We start from the raw sequence: 15,502 nt of genomic DNA on the forward strand, positions 1-15,502 counted from the left end.
AGTCTGGGCGACTGAGTGAGACTCTGACTAAAAAAAAAAAAAAAAAAAAATACTTTAAGAAAGAATGCATTGCTGAAGAAGAGACTGTAAAGATAGATATGGCTTAGAACTGAGAATTCTCCACTTTCTGTAAACCTTTGATCAAGTTACTGTGTGTCTACTGGTAACTCGTTTAATTTTTCTAAGGTAAGCTGTACATTTGAAGAATAATAGTATTTTTCTTTCAAATTACTCAAATTGCTATCAGAATTAAAATGAGATTATAGAATATTTACTTCTGCCTAGGACGTAGAGTTTGGCCATACAACCACAATCTTATTAAAAATTACTCTAAAATCCCGATAAAATATAATACTTATCTGTCTAAAGTCATCAGAAACTTGTGGAAGTAGTGAGGACTGAAGAGACTGTCTTAGACTGCTCTGACTGCTATAAAAAATGCCATAAACTAAGTATTTTATAAACAACATAAATTTATTTCTCACTGTTCTGGAGGCTAGGAAATCCAAGATCACAGCAAGATTTGGTCTCTGATAAGGGCTTGCTTCCTGGATTACAGACAGCACTTTCTAGAGTTGTTCTCATGTGTTGGAAAGAGCGAGATGGCACTCTGGAGCCTCGTTATAAGGGCACAAATTTCATTTATGAGAACTTCACTCCCCACAACCTAATCACCAAAGATCCTACCTCTTAATAGTATCATACTAGGGGCAAGGATTTCAACATGTGAATTTAGGGAGGACGCATTTAGACAACAGCAGACCAAAGCTATGGAGTAGGGAGACCCACTTAAAGTCAGACTGAGGGTATAGATATGATATCCTCCTAGAAGCATTTTCTGATTTTCGATGTGAACTAGTGTCTGAGAATCTAGGCTTGGACAAAAAACAAGGCCATTGATAAGTTTCAATAGTCAGCAAAATGTTTGACTGGCACCAACAAAGAGACAGTTTTTTTTTCTCTTAATGCATTTTCAGACGTCTAAATCTATGCAGGATGGGAGGTTAACATCTCTAAACGACTGTGTTTTACATATAAACTTGTCCAGAGGAAACTGAGTTTTATAAAACTGCAATTCAGTCTCAAGACAACTCATTCCTTCTCTTAATTAGTGTGCCCAGCCCTCCACTCTATCTGCTGCTGGTAGAGGAAAGTTTGATTTCTCTCTAGTGGAATATAACATTGCCATGAGCCTCTATATACAGTGTCCAATAAGGAATTCCAAATTTTCTAGCTATTGATTCGTGTTTAACTAACTACTCCAGATTGTAGTGTTTTTAAATCACACAACAGTTGTGTATTGTATCTATTAATTTCCAATATAAGCAAGGTATAGCAAAAATGGTTTATCTCTATACTGCACAGTTTTAACTTGGTTAGTTCACTTTGTGCTGGAGAATCTGCTTTAAAGATGGCTATCTCCTATATGGAAAAAAATACTTATTAGCTGGGAACTCAGAAGAAGTAGTTTGCTGAGAGTCTTGGTTTCTCTACACTTGGGCTTCTCCATGGGGCTGCTTGGGATTCTTCATAAAGTTGTTGCTATTTTACAACTGTTAGACGAAGTTGAGGAAGAAAAGAATGTTTCTTATGACCTAAACCTAGAAATCCAGAGTATCTCTTTCATTGGTCAAGGAAGTCACTAAGACCGGTCTGAATTCAGAAACAAAGAAATCAGACTTCATCAGTCAGTAGGAAAAATGGCAAAGAATCTGCGATCTTTAATTTATTACAGTAAGAAACAGCACCATAGGGCTTAAAACCAAAAGGATAAAACATAGAATGGGAACAAACTAACAGGTGATATAGATATTGGAGTAATGAGACAATAATGTCAAAATGACTATTATTAATACATTGAAGACAATAGAGAAAAAGACAGAAAAATGGAACAAATGGTTCACTTGCCCAAGAGAGTCTGCACATTTTTAAAAAATCAAGTGAAAATCCTAATCTTAAAACTAGAATATCAGAATTTAAGATAGTAACAGACAGATTTAATGGTGTAACATACATACCAGAACACAAAACTAGGAAACAAAAAAGAAAAAAGTTGTGGAAGACTTTCAAACTAAGTGCACAGTAAACTAAGAAGAATGGAAAGCCACACTCACTTAGGCACATCGTAGTATAACTAAAGAGAAAAAAAGACCAAGATAAAATATTAAAAATAGCCGGAGGGAGTAAGAAAAAGTCATCTTAAGATAAACAATCCCTGAATTCTCAACCAAAACATACGAGAATTTGGAAGCCAACATATAGACATCTTTTAAGAGGTAAAAGAAAGTAACTGAAAACAAAGACTTCTATACCCAAGAGACCTAGTCTTCAAACCTGAAGGTAAAGTAAAGATGTTTCAAGCACATAAAAACTAAGAGTAATGGGAAGGGTAAATACACAAGTAATTGTAAGTGAATTTTGATTCTACAAAACAGTATTTGTTATGTCATATGAAATTAAAAATTATACAATGATAATGAGATCAACTTACAAAGAATACTTCACAATTTCAAATCATCATTCACAAATAACACTTTAAAACATACTAAGCAAAAGTTAGACACATTAAATGAAGTAAAAGACAATCTCACAATAAAGCAAATCTCCAGGGCATAGAGGATCAAATATATCTTCTTCCAGAGCTAACAAAACAAAGAAAGAAACATCGGAAAGAACAAAAAGATCTAACAAACACAAATCAGAGAGTTTACCTAATTAGCACTTATGGAACATTGCACCTAACAATGAAATAATTTAATTATTTTCAACATATGGAATATTTACTAAAATGAATCATATGCTGGATCATAAAGCAAGCTTCAACAAATGTTAAAAGACCAAGAACATCTAGATTACATTTTGTGGATTTAGTGGAATTGAGTTAGAAATTATTAACAAAAGAAAGAAAGAAGGAATGAATGAATGTTTGACAATTTTCCATCTCTTGGAAATTAGGTGATGTACTATTAAATAACTCATGAATTATTGAAACTTTTAAAGAAAAATTCAGAAATATTTTGAACTGAATGATAAGAAAAAATACATTAGTGTTCAGAGGGGACTTTATGGTCATATTTGTATGTTAGAAAAGATGAAAGTCTGAAAAAACAATGCTGCAGGTTTTTATCTCAAGAAGCTAGATAAAAGAACAACAAATTAACACCATGGTAGAAGAAAGGGAATATTAATGAAATAACAAATAAATATATAATAGAGAAAACCCAACCAATCCAAAAGTTTTTTGTTGGAAAATATAAAGAAAAAATAAATAACATCCTAGAAATAATGACCAAGGGATGGGAAGGAAGGGGGGGAGACACACAGATTGGTGATGGTTGAAAAAAAGAGCATAAATAATCGATAATGAAAAACTAGCATCACTCCATCAGGTATGGTAGGAAGTTGAGGAAGAAAAGAATGTTTCTTATGACCTAAATCTAAAAGTCCAGAGTATCACTTATTTATAATAAATAAAACTATAAAAATACTTATGTCAATTAGATAAAATTTAAAATTATCTTGACAAATACAACTTACCATACCTGGGATAAAGATAAACTGAAAATCCGAATACTATGAAATCTATCAGAGAAATGAAATCTATATTATCTATTTTATAATGGGAATCCCAAGTCTAACTTACCTCACTTGTCAATTACTTTATATATTTAAAGAAATGCTAATCCCAAACGTAACCCCATTCTTCTGGATAACCGATATGTCATGAAAAGCAGATGCTAAGAGAGTATTGGATGCATATGAAATGTATTTGGAAAAATATTTGCAGAGAATAGAGGGGGAGGGAATAGAAATAGGTTGGGAGAGTCTTGAGACAAAGGGATGGGTCTTATCCCTGTATGAGGAGAGCAGGAAGAAAGGAGAATTAGGTAAAAAGAACTTTAGAGTTGCAGAGAAGTTCTGACAAAGTCTTGGCCAGGTGGATAGAGATCCTCCGAGAAAATTCAGAGAAATCCCACATCAACAGAAATGGTCTAGTCATAGTGCCTCTCCTGTGATCAATTACTTCCTGGAAGCAGATGAAAAATAACATAATAACTTGGCCTTGGTAGAAATGCATGAAGAATATAAAGTTGCGATAGCCAGAGAGGTTGTCATCCAACTACATTATACAGGACATAGTCTCTAAAAGAAAAATCTGAGTAGCATTCCTTCATGACTGCTGATAATAAAATTTAAGAAAATATTTTGAAATCATTTAATAAAGAATATAAAATATTGATAATCAAAATCAGACAAATACATTACAAAGAAGGAAAATAAAATATGAATCTCTCATGAAGATCCAAAAGTATATATTAGATAACAATTAACACATCATTTCAGTTACCTGCAGAATGCATCAGGCATCATGACCAATCTTATTTGTTTGTTTGCTTTTTAAATACTGATTAGAATTACATTTGAAAATCCATTGATTAATACAGTTAATAGAAGAAGTTCATGGTTATTTCAATAGATACAGAAAAAATGCAATAATATCTAACACCCATTTATGCAAGTCGTGGCACACCAGGGATAGATGAAGATGTCCTTAAGCTCATAAAGCAAATCTCAGAGAAATGGTCAATTATAGAGTGGCTTTTCCTTACAATCAGAAATGAAACACATAATTTCTTACTGTTTAGAAATATTTACTAAAGCTGAACATGTGCATACACTTTAACTCAAGATTTTAGTCCTAGGTATGTACTTAAAAATGTGTACACATATTTAAAAAGTGGTATATATGTTCACTAAGGACAAGAGGGTATCTATGGCAACACTACTTGCAATAACCCTAAACTGAGAACAACTGTGATTCTCTTTAACATTAGACTAGCTCATGTATTGCTGTATAGTCATACAGTAGAATATTTCAAAGGAACAAGAATGAGTAAAGTAAATAAATAAAAGATGGATAAAACTCATAAATAGAATACTGATTTTTAAAGGCAGACACAAAAGAGTACATACTATAAGATTCCCATGTATATAAAATTAACAAAACAAGACAAATCCAAAAAACTAACCTACAGTGCTAGAAGTTTCATGTATTGGTAGTTATTGGTGGGCCAGGGACCAGAAGGAAGAGAGAGGAATTTGGGTGATGATAATGCTCTGCTTCTTCATTTGGTGATGATTACATGATTATATTCATTTTGCAAAAGCTTACCTAGCTGTGTACACTTATGATTTGTGAGCTTTTTGTAGGTAGCTTACATTTGGTAACATTTTTTTTAGAAGGAAAAAAGCAAAATCATGCATGTAAAGCCATTATCGAAGTGTCAGTGTAAAACAATTGCCAGGGAACAATTAGTCCTAGTATTCAATTAATTTATCAACTAAGTGACCAGTGTTTAGTGGAGATGGAGAGTGTAAAAGTGTAAGAACTGCCACTCTGACCAGCCAGTCTGAAGGAGAAAGTAAGGCTGAGGACTTTTGACTCCTATACGTGGTGATTCCTGTAGTTATAAAACCTGTCTCAATGCCTTTTCTGCCCTCAGGAAGGGAGGACAATGAGAATATCCTCCATCTGAGTTTACAAGAGGAAAGGGTAAGAAGAGGTCAAATTTAATGTTCGATTCAGTAGTAGTGTCATTTTATTTTTGTTTATCTTAACAGACTTTGGATTTTAGGACAGTTTTATTTAGATTTACAGTTTGAATGGGCAGACTGTCAGACTAGCCAGACCCTACACTGTGCTGGAAGCTTGAGGGGACTTTCCTCCCATCTTCACTGACAACCTGACTAGTCTCCCGGAGGTAAATGTCATGAAAATGTGGAGGCCTCCCTAAATCTGGGTCCCCAAGGCTTTTTAATCTCTCAAACCTGTCCATGTTCAGTTTATTAGCAACTAGTTACCCTTCAGTGTTCTCATTATGGTCTACCAGTGGCTTCTGTTCCTATAGAACTGTGTTTTTCATACTCATCTGTCTTTTCTAGTTTTGGAGGAGGTGGTTTGCCCTCTAACCTTTGTTTCTCTGATTTATCTATGAAGAGTTTTGGATTTTCCTTTTGTTTATTTTTGTTGTTATTGTGAGGATGGGAGTGATGGCTTCCAAGTTCTTTGTATGCTGGATTGGAAACTAGAAGATGCTGGTTTTTAACTATGTGATTATACACATAATATATACACATATGCACAGAATATGTAAAATGTGTATATAATAAACAAGGATTTATCTTTAAAAGTTTGAACCAGAACCATAATACTATAAGAAAGGGATTGGCAGTAGTGGAACACTGCCAGGGGAGGGAAAGAGTACACAAAATATCAATAAGGGTACCGGATCTCAAACCAGGGGAGGCTCAAACTTTATCTGTACAATGACCACATATGTACCTAACCCTAAATTGTACCCCACTTCTTTCAAATTAAAAGTTTCAAAAAAATTTGAACCAATACAATAACACTTAAGCATAAGTGATTTTTAGCATTTCTTTTACTTGGGACACCTGAAATCAACTAAATTCCATTGCATAGTAACATTTACATGGCGTATATTTTTTCCTAACATAGTAGATACCTCTCCACTTTTAAAATCAATCAAAATCTTGAAGGGACAGCTGCATTTGTTATGCCAGAACGTGAATATGATTTTATGTACTTTGTTCTTTCTAAATTTATTATTCTTTTTCTGAAACCTAGCTTCTAAGTGCCTTTGGTAAATTTCTCCACCACAAAATAAAACTAGACAAAATAAAGCTAGATCTCCCCTGTCCAGATAAAAGTCAGATCTTCTCCCCAATATCTTCTCTGTCAATTCTGAAATCGCTGGTGTCCATTAACTACTTTCTTTCATATCTAGACCCTTATGATGTCTAAGAAGTGCTAAATGATTGCACCTTCCCTCCGATTTTAAATCCACACTGTAAACAACGTACTGTCTCTGATCTTGTGCCTCCGCAATCTTTTTTTTTTTTTGAGTTGGAGTCTCACTCTGTCACCCAGACTGGAGTGCAGTGGCCGCTCCTGGCCACCGCAGCCTCAACCTGCTGGGCTCCGGCGATCCTTCCGCCTCAGCCTTCTGAGTAGCCGGAATTACAGGCGCAGGCTACCATGCCCGGCTAATTTTTTTTGATTTATTGTAGAGATGAGGTCTCGCTGCCCAGGCGGGTCTTGAACCCGCGGGCTCAGGCAATCCACTCACCTCAGCCTCCCAAAGGCGCGGGATTACAGGCTGAGCCACCGAGCCCTGCTCCCCCACAATCTTTATTTTGAGAATCTCAATCAAGTTTGCCTGCTCTGTTGTTTGTGCTATTAAAAGGTCTTATGATGCTGTTTGTCATTCTACATTTATACAGATATAGATACTTTTGTATCATGTGGTAAGAATAAGGGCACCTTTTAACCTAATTTCATTGACCACTGATAAAATGAATTAGCACCATCATGTCAACTGACTCATTAGACAGAAATGAAAAACACACCAGGATGAGTGTGGACCTACATAACCCCATTCCCTCAGTCTGAGGAGGTATTCAATGTGTTTTAGCATTAATAAGTCTTAAGGATTAGCAAGGTTTTTGTGTTTGTGTTCCGGTGCCCCAAGTAATTTTCTTAGGTCTGTTGTTCTCTATAATATATTCTCTAAAATGCAAGTGTCTTAAAAAGGGATCTAGTAAAAATCAATCAATCAATCAATAAATCGGATATTTAACTAGTCTCTGGGATATTATGAAAAATTTCTGGCAAATGGAATCCTACTGCCCTGACCAAGTGATATGGTTGAGCTTGGAATGTCAATTTAGCATACGTGTAGGATTTTGAACAGCTGTATAGTTTTCAGATGCTTCATGAAGGTCAAGGATCTGAAATGACAGTCACGAGATCTAGGTTTAGTTGCCTCTGCTTTATTTACATCTATCTAAATCCCTCTCACGTTGAAAAATTTCAATTATCACAACTTCCGAAAGAGAAACAAACTTTGTTTTTATTTGCTGGAAAAAACTAGAACAATATTTTTTTCTTATTATCACCTTCTTATTTACAAATTCAAAATAGAAATAAGATCATAATACAGGGAAAATAAAGGGGTGAAACAACACTTTGTCAGATTTTGTATTGACTGCGAGATCTTCAAAGGTTATGTTTTATTCAGTTTTGGAACTCCACCTAGTCCAGTTGTAGCAGATGAGAAGTTGTCAAAGCCTGTCTGTTAACTTAATCACTGCATTTGTACACATCCTCTAATCTTATTTAGGCCAAACACTGTAGCTGAGTTATGATCTATTTTTACATAGCAGTTAGATGAATGTCTCACAGAGAAGTTTAAACTTATTTACGGTCAGGGTTAAACACATCCACTTTCCTCTGTCCCATATCAGCACTTTTTTTCTGCTCTAGAGGCAGTGAGGATGGAGTTGGAAGTACAAGTGCCAGAATTATTATCTGGCATCAAGCCGAAGTTTTACTATTTACCACTTGTGTGACCTTGGGTACTGACCATTTTTGTACCTTTATTTGCTCATCGATAAAACTGGACCTGTAACTACTTTCTGTGGGAGCTGTAAAACAATAAACTTTGCATGGAAATTACTTAGCACTCTGCCTGGCACATCAAAATACCCATGAGGAATTAGATTGGGCGCATTGGCTCACACCTGTAATCCCAGCACTTTGGGCTTTGGGTGGCCTTGGCAGAGAATCACATGAGCCCAAGAATTCAAGACCAGCCTAAGCAGCATAGAGAGACCTTGTCTCTCCAAAAAATAAAATAAAATAAAATAAAATAGTTGGGTGTGGTAACTCCTGCCTATAGTCTCAGCTACTTGGGAGGCTGAGGAGAAAGATTTCTGCCACTGCACTCCAGTCTGGATGACAGAATGAGGTCCTGATTTAACAACAACAACAACAACAACAATTAGCTATTATAAATTTCCATGGTGCTAAAATGATCACGTGTCTCCCAGTAAGCCGAGAATCAAATGTTAATCCTTCATTAGCAGTTTATCAATTGAGTATCTGTTATATATAAGACATTTTGCTAGGCATTAGAGTAACTAAAAAGGTCATTAAATAACAAAAGAAATAAAGTGAGAGGAATTTTATGTTATGGAAAATAATAGGAATCTACGAGAACAGAAAGAAGATACCAAATTTGATGTAAAATTCCTATCATGAATAAATGCTGCATTTTTGTCAGATTATTTTTTGCATCTGTTAAAGTTATCCTATTTTTATTTTACTTTTTATATGGTAAATTTCATCAATTGAATTCTTGTGAATTTTTAGAATAAACCCCACTTAGCAATATAGATATAAATATGTAGTAATATAGAGATTTATCATATATATTATATATACTTACATGTATCTATATTATGTATATAATATATATTATATATACTTCTATGTATTTATATCACATACATATGTAGGGAAAGATTAACTAAAATTTATTACTTTGTTATTTATTTATTTTTATATTTCTTATTTCTTTTTATTTTGTTTTATATACACTGACTTGGATTTGCTCTTCTTTTTATGATTTCTTTATGTGAAAATTCAGTTATTTGAGATCTTTCTTCTTTTCCAGTGTATTTAGTCATATAAATTTATCTCTAAGTACTGCCTCAGCTTCCCCAAAATATCAACATGCTGTATTTTCAATTTATATCTGTTCAAACTATTTTTGACTTTCTCTTTTGATTTTCTTTTTTAAACCATATTTTATATGGTACAATGTTATTTAGTTTGCTGTCATTTGGAGGGTTTCAAGATTTCTTTCTGTTATTGATTTCTAGTTTAATTTTACTATAGTCATAAAACATACTTGCAGAATTGAATTATTTTGAATTTATTGAGACTATTTTATGGCCAAGATTATATTCTATCTTGTAAAAGTTCTGTGTGTACATTAAAAGAATTTATATTCTGCAGTTGTTGGGTGAACTGTTCTAAAATTTTTTACTCCATTTAGTTGATTGATAGTGTGGTTTAGGTTTTCTGTATGCTTACTGATTTTTTTTTTCCCGTCTACATCTTTTATCAATTATTGAGAAAGAGGTTTGGTAGTCACCCATTGTAATTGAGAATTTGTCTATTTCTCCTGTTCTATCAGTGTTTGCTTCATGTGTTTGAAGTCCTATTATTAGGCAAATAAACACTTAGTATTATTGAGTCTCTTGATAAACTGATTTTTTATTGTATTATTATTATAAAATACTCTTTTTATCCTAATTATAATGATTTTTACTCTAATACCTATTCTGATTAATTTACTTGGCTTTTTATATTTGTAGTAAATCTTGTATAGTTTGGACTTATTTTTTAAAAATGTCCAGTCTAAGAATCACTGCCTTTGATTGGAATGTTTAAACCATCAACGTTTAATGTTATTATTAATGGGACTTGGCTTAAGTCTATCATCTTGTTGTTTGTTTATTATTTTTTTCTATTAGTCCTTTGGTTCATTTTTACTTCTTTTTATGATTTTATTTCCTTAATTTGTCAGCTATATATTTTCATAGCTGCTTTAGAGTTTACACATTTTTAAATTATATCATTCCACTTCATGTACAGTAAGAGAGCTGTAAACATTGTCCATTTCTCATCTCCTGACTGCTGTGGCATTTTAGACATGCATTCTAAGACATTTACTACAAACCAAAAGGTACATTGTTATTACTTTTTAAATACAATTTCTTTAAAATTTTTAAGAATGAGCAACATTTTAAAAACATTTACTGGCATATTTATTACATTCAATGTCTTTATTTTTTTATGTGAAAGACAATATTTTTATCTGCTATTCTTTTCATAATGCCTTATTTTTTTGGTAGTGCAAATCTGATGATGACAAAATTTTAACTTTTCTATCTGAGAGACTGTATTTCTTATTCATTATTGAACGATAATTTCATGAATAGAAAATTTTAGGTTGGCAGCTTTTTGTTGTTCAGTATTTCAGATGTTAATCTATTCTATTCTGGCTTGCATTGCTTCCTAAAATAAACTTAACTTGGGTGTTAACTTCTTTTATCTCTTATACCTAATGTACCTTTCTCATTTGGTTGCTTTCATAATTTTCTCTTTAAAACTTGTGTTAAGCAGTTTCATTAACATAGACCTTGGTATTGTCTTCGTGTTTCCTTGCTTGGAGCTCAGAGTCTCCTATGTTTGTGCTTTGGTAGTTTTAATTAAATTTGAAAAAAAATCAATGGGTATTTATCCAATTTTTGTTCCCCCTTTTTATTTTTGGAATCTCAATTTACATACAAAGTATGTGTACTTTAACCACCTAAATATATTCTACAGCTAAATGATGCTCTATTCATATTTGCTTTCATTTTTCTATGTTCTGTTTTATTTTGGATAATCTTATATCCTCAATTTCACTAATTGTTTCCAATTTTCTATTAATCTCATGTAGTATATTTATCTTATGCATTGCATTTTGTCTACAGCAGTTAAATTGGATTATTTTTAAATTCCATGTTTCCATTAAAACAATCTTTTCCAAAACAGATGCAAAATACAATTACAATGTCTACTTATATTTTTTAAACATTTAATCCTGTATCAGTAATATTTGGGGTCAATTTTCAAAAGAATAAGTAGACTTTACTTTTTGAGCAGTTTTTAATTTATAGAACATAGGGCAGAAAGTACAGGAGTTCCCAAATAACTACTCTCTCCTCGCATAAATTCTCCTATCATTAACATCTTGCATTAGTGTGGTACATTTATTGTAGTTGATGAGTAAAGGGTGATACATTATTATTAACTAAAGTCCATAGTTTCTATTGGGATTCACTCTTAGTGGTGTGCATTCTGTGGGTTTTGGAAATGTATAATGGCATATATCCACCATTAGAGGGTCATATAAGAATAGGTTTATTGTCCTAAAAAAACTTTGTGCTACACATATTGATCCCTCCCTCCACCCAAACCACTGGCAACCTCTGATATTTTACTGTCACTATAGGTTTTTTTTTTGGTCAAACATTAAAATGTTGGCATCATATAGTAAGTAGGCTTTTAAGATTAGCTTCTCTTATTTAGCATTTAAGTTTCCTCCACGTCTCTTCATAGTTTGATAGTTCATTTATATTTTTGTATATATTATTGAATTCAATTTACTAATATTTTCTTGAAAAAAATTATCCTCTATATTCGCTAGAGACACTGAGATACAGCTTTCCTTTCTTTTAATACTGTTACCTGTTTTTGGCATTAGGATAATGTAATAATACAATGATTTAAGACACATTTACTCTGTTTCTTTTCCTGTAACAGATTGTAGAAGCTGGTAAAATCTCTTCCTTAAATTTTTTTGTAGAATTCATGGGTAAATCCATCTAGGCCTGGTATGTTCTGTTTTGGAAATTTATTAATTACTGATAAAATATTTTAATATATAAAGACCTATTCAGATTTTCTGTTTCATTTTGTGGGAGTTTTAACAGACTGTGTCTTTCAACAAATTAGTCCATCTAATCTAGATGGTCAATTTATGACCATAGAGTTGTTCATAATTTTTTTTGTTATTAAATGTCCATGGGATCAATAGTGATGGCTAAATTTTATATTTACTATTAGTAGTTTGCATATTTTTACCTTTTCCTTGTTATCCATATAAAATTTTATAATTTCATTGATTAGTTTTTAAAAACCAGTGTTACTTTCATTAAGTTTCTCTATTGCTTGTTATCAATTTCATAAATTTCTGCAGTAATTTTTAACATTTCTTTTCTTCTGCTTACTTTGAATTTAATTTTTGAAATATAGTTTCTAAGGTATAAGCTTAGATAATTGAGTTTTGGACTTTCTTCTTTTCTAATATAGGCATTCAATGTTACATTTTCCTCTGAATTTTACTTTTGAGGCATCACGCAAATTTGATAAGTTTGTTTTCAATTTTATTTTGTTCAAAATATTAAAAAAAATTTTGTGTGTGATTTCCTTGACCTATTTGTTAATTGAAAGTGTGTTGTTTATCTCCAAATATTGTGGATTTTTCCAGATATTTTTCTGGTATTTATTTCTATCTTAACTTCATTGTGATTTGGGAGGATACGGCATGATTTCTACTCTTTTAAAATTGTTGAGGTGTGTTTTGTGTCACAGAATGAGGTCTATCTAGGTCAATTTTCCATGAGAGTTTGAGAAGAATGTGTATTCTGCTTTTGGGTAAAGTAGTCTCTAAATGTCAATTATATCCAGTTGATTTATAGTGCTGTTGAGTTCAACTATGTCCTTACTGATTTTCTGCCTGCTGTATTTATCAATTACTGATAGAGAAGTGTTGGAGACTCAAAATACAAGAGTGGGGTTATCTATTTCTCCTTGCAGTTCTATCAAGGAGAAAAATTCTGCTAAATGCATACACATTAAATATTGTTAAGATTTTTGGAGAATTGAATCCATTGTCACGTAATGCCCCTCTTTCCCCTGCTAATTATCATTACTCTGAAGTTGACTTTGTCTGAAATTAAGATAACTACTCCAGCTTTCCTTTAATTAGTGTTAGCATGGTGTATCTTTCTTCAACCCATTTAAAAAATCAATTTGCTTTTTTTTTGCTTAAAGTGTGTTTTCAAAGATAACATATCATTGGTTGTTTTGTCCATTATGATAGTTTCTGTCTTTTAACTGGCATATTCTATTTACATTTAAAGTGATTACTGATATGGTTGGACTTATATGTACCATATTTGTTACCGATTTCTCTTTGTTGCTTTTTTACTGTTCCTATTTTTTCTGCCTTCCACCTTTTATAATTTTAATTAATAATTTTATATCATTTAATTTTCCTTCCAGTGTTAGGAGATCAATTATACTTTTTAAAAACAATTTTAGTGCTTACCTTAGAGTTTATGATGTATATTTATAAGTTATCAAAATACACTTTCAAATAACTATACATTTCATGGCAATGGCAAATACTTTTTAATAAAGTAGTCCCAATTTATCTTCTCTTTCTGTTACACAATTGCTGTTACTCATTTTGCATATCTTTAAACTAGAGGAGAGTAAAGTAAGATGGCAAAATAGGATTCTCTAGCAATAATCCCCCAACATCAATTTGAGCAAATATGAACACATAAATATCTTCATAAGAGCTAAGGAAACCAGACGGGCTTGGTGGCTCAGTCTGAAATCCCGCACTCTGGGAGGCTGAGGTGAGTGGATTGCCTGAGCCTGTGGGTTCAAGACCTGCCTGGGCAACTTGGTGAGACCTCGTCTCTATAATAAATCAAAAAATTAGCCTGGTGTGGTAGCATGCGCCTGTAGTTCCAGCTACTTGGAAGGCTGAGGCGGAAGGATCGCTGGAGCCCAGCAGGTAGAGGCTATGGTGGCCGGGAACGGCCACTGCACTCCAGTCTGGGCAATGGAGTGAGACTCCAACTCAAAAAAAAAAAAAGAGTTAAGGAAACCAAATGAGTAATTATAGTACCTGGTTGTAGCATAATAATAAGAAAAGATGCATTAGAGAGGATAGAAAGGAAAGTTTTGCACTATTTTCATCACCCTTCCCTCCACCCTAGACAGCATAGCACGAAGACAGATAGAGATACCTTCTTCTTAAAGGAAAGAGAGGGAAGTGAACATAGAACTTCATTTTGTACACAAGCACTGGGCCAACCACAATAAAACCCAACACTGGAAAGACCCTCTATGACCCTGACTCTGGGCTAATAACTGTGAACTGAGTCTTCAGACCTCCTTTGGTACCAAGTAGGAAACCATAGCCTTTGCAAGGTGGATTTAATCTGTTCTCTGCACAAATACTAGCTCACTATAGAGACCTTAGCCTCTAGACAAATCTCACCAAAAGGCAGGATTCACTGGCCACAGAACTTTGGGCATGCCCCTGCACAGTGCCAATCTCATGAACCATGGGACTTCAGCACAGCACCAAGCTGACTGCAGCAGTCCTAGGCTTAAAGTTCTATAATGACCACCATGGTTCCAGGCATAGGAGCCATGTTCATGGCCTGCCCAGACTCTATAAACGGCCTTAAGGTTGAAGAGTGTCCCCAGACAAAGCTATTGTGTTAAGGTTTGTTGGGAGCCGGCCACGGAGGCCCACTGAGCGTTAGGGATCAGGGAGGGCCATGGACCCCGAGACTGCTAGGACGTGTTTGGGAGCCGTAGACCCCATTTTCCTCCCCCTTTTGCCATGCAGCACAAAAACAACCTAAAGGAACTCTGCTGGGCTAAGCTGAAGGCTCTGTGACTGTGACAGGCATAGCTCACTCTAGAAACCCATTGTTCCTATTTCCCATAAACTGTGGTTTAGGCTTAGGTATTAGATATAAGTCAAATTCAGGTCACATTTGGGAACCTTTTATACAGTACAAGCTTCTTTATAAGATTTAAAAGAATATTTGTAGAATTAGTATATGCTTATGGAGAGTTGTTTTCAGCTTTTCAGTGGTATAGATGATTATTACGGGTGGCCCAGCACAGAGTTTGGGCTGGGCCACATTCCTGAGAGCCCAGCATGTACTTTGGACTGGGCTGCATTCTTTTAGGCTGGCTTTAGCTACAGTG

Source organism: Carlito syrichta, unplaced genomic scaffold (assembly GCF_000164805.1).
Source record: "Carlito syrichta isolate Samal-C Ts95f unplaced genomic scaffold, Tarsius_syrichta-2.0.1 Scaffold305830, whole genome shotgun sequence".
Classification (NCBI taxonomy): domain Eukaryota; kingdom Metazoa; phylum Chordata; class Mammalia; order Primates; family Tarsiidae; genus Carlito; species Carlito syrichta.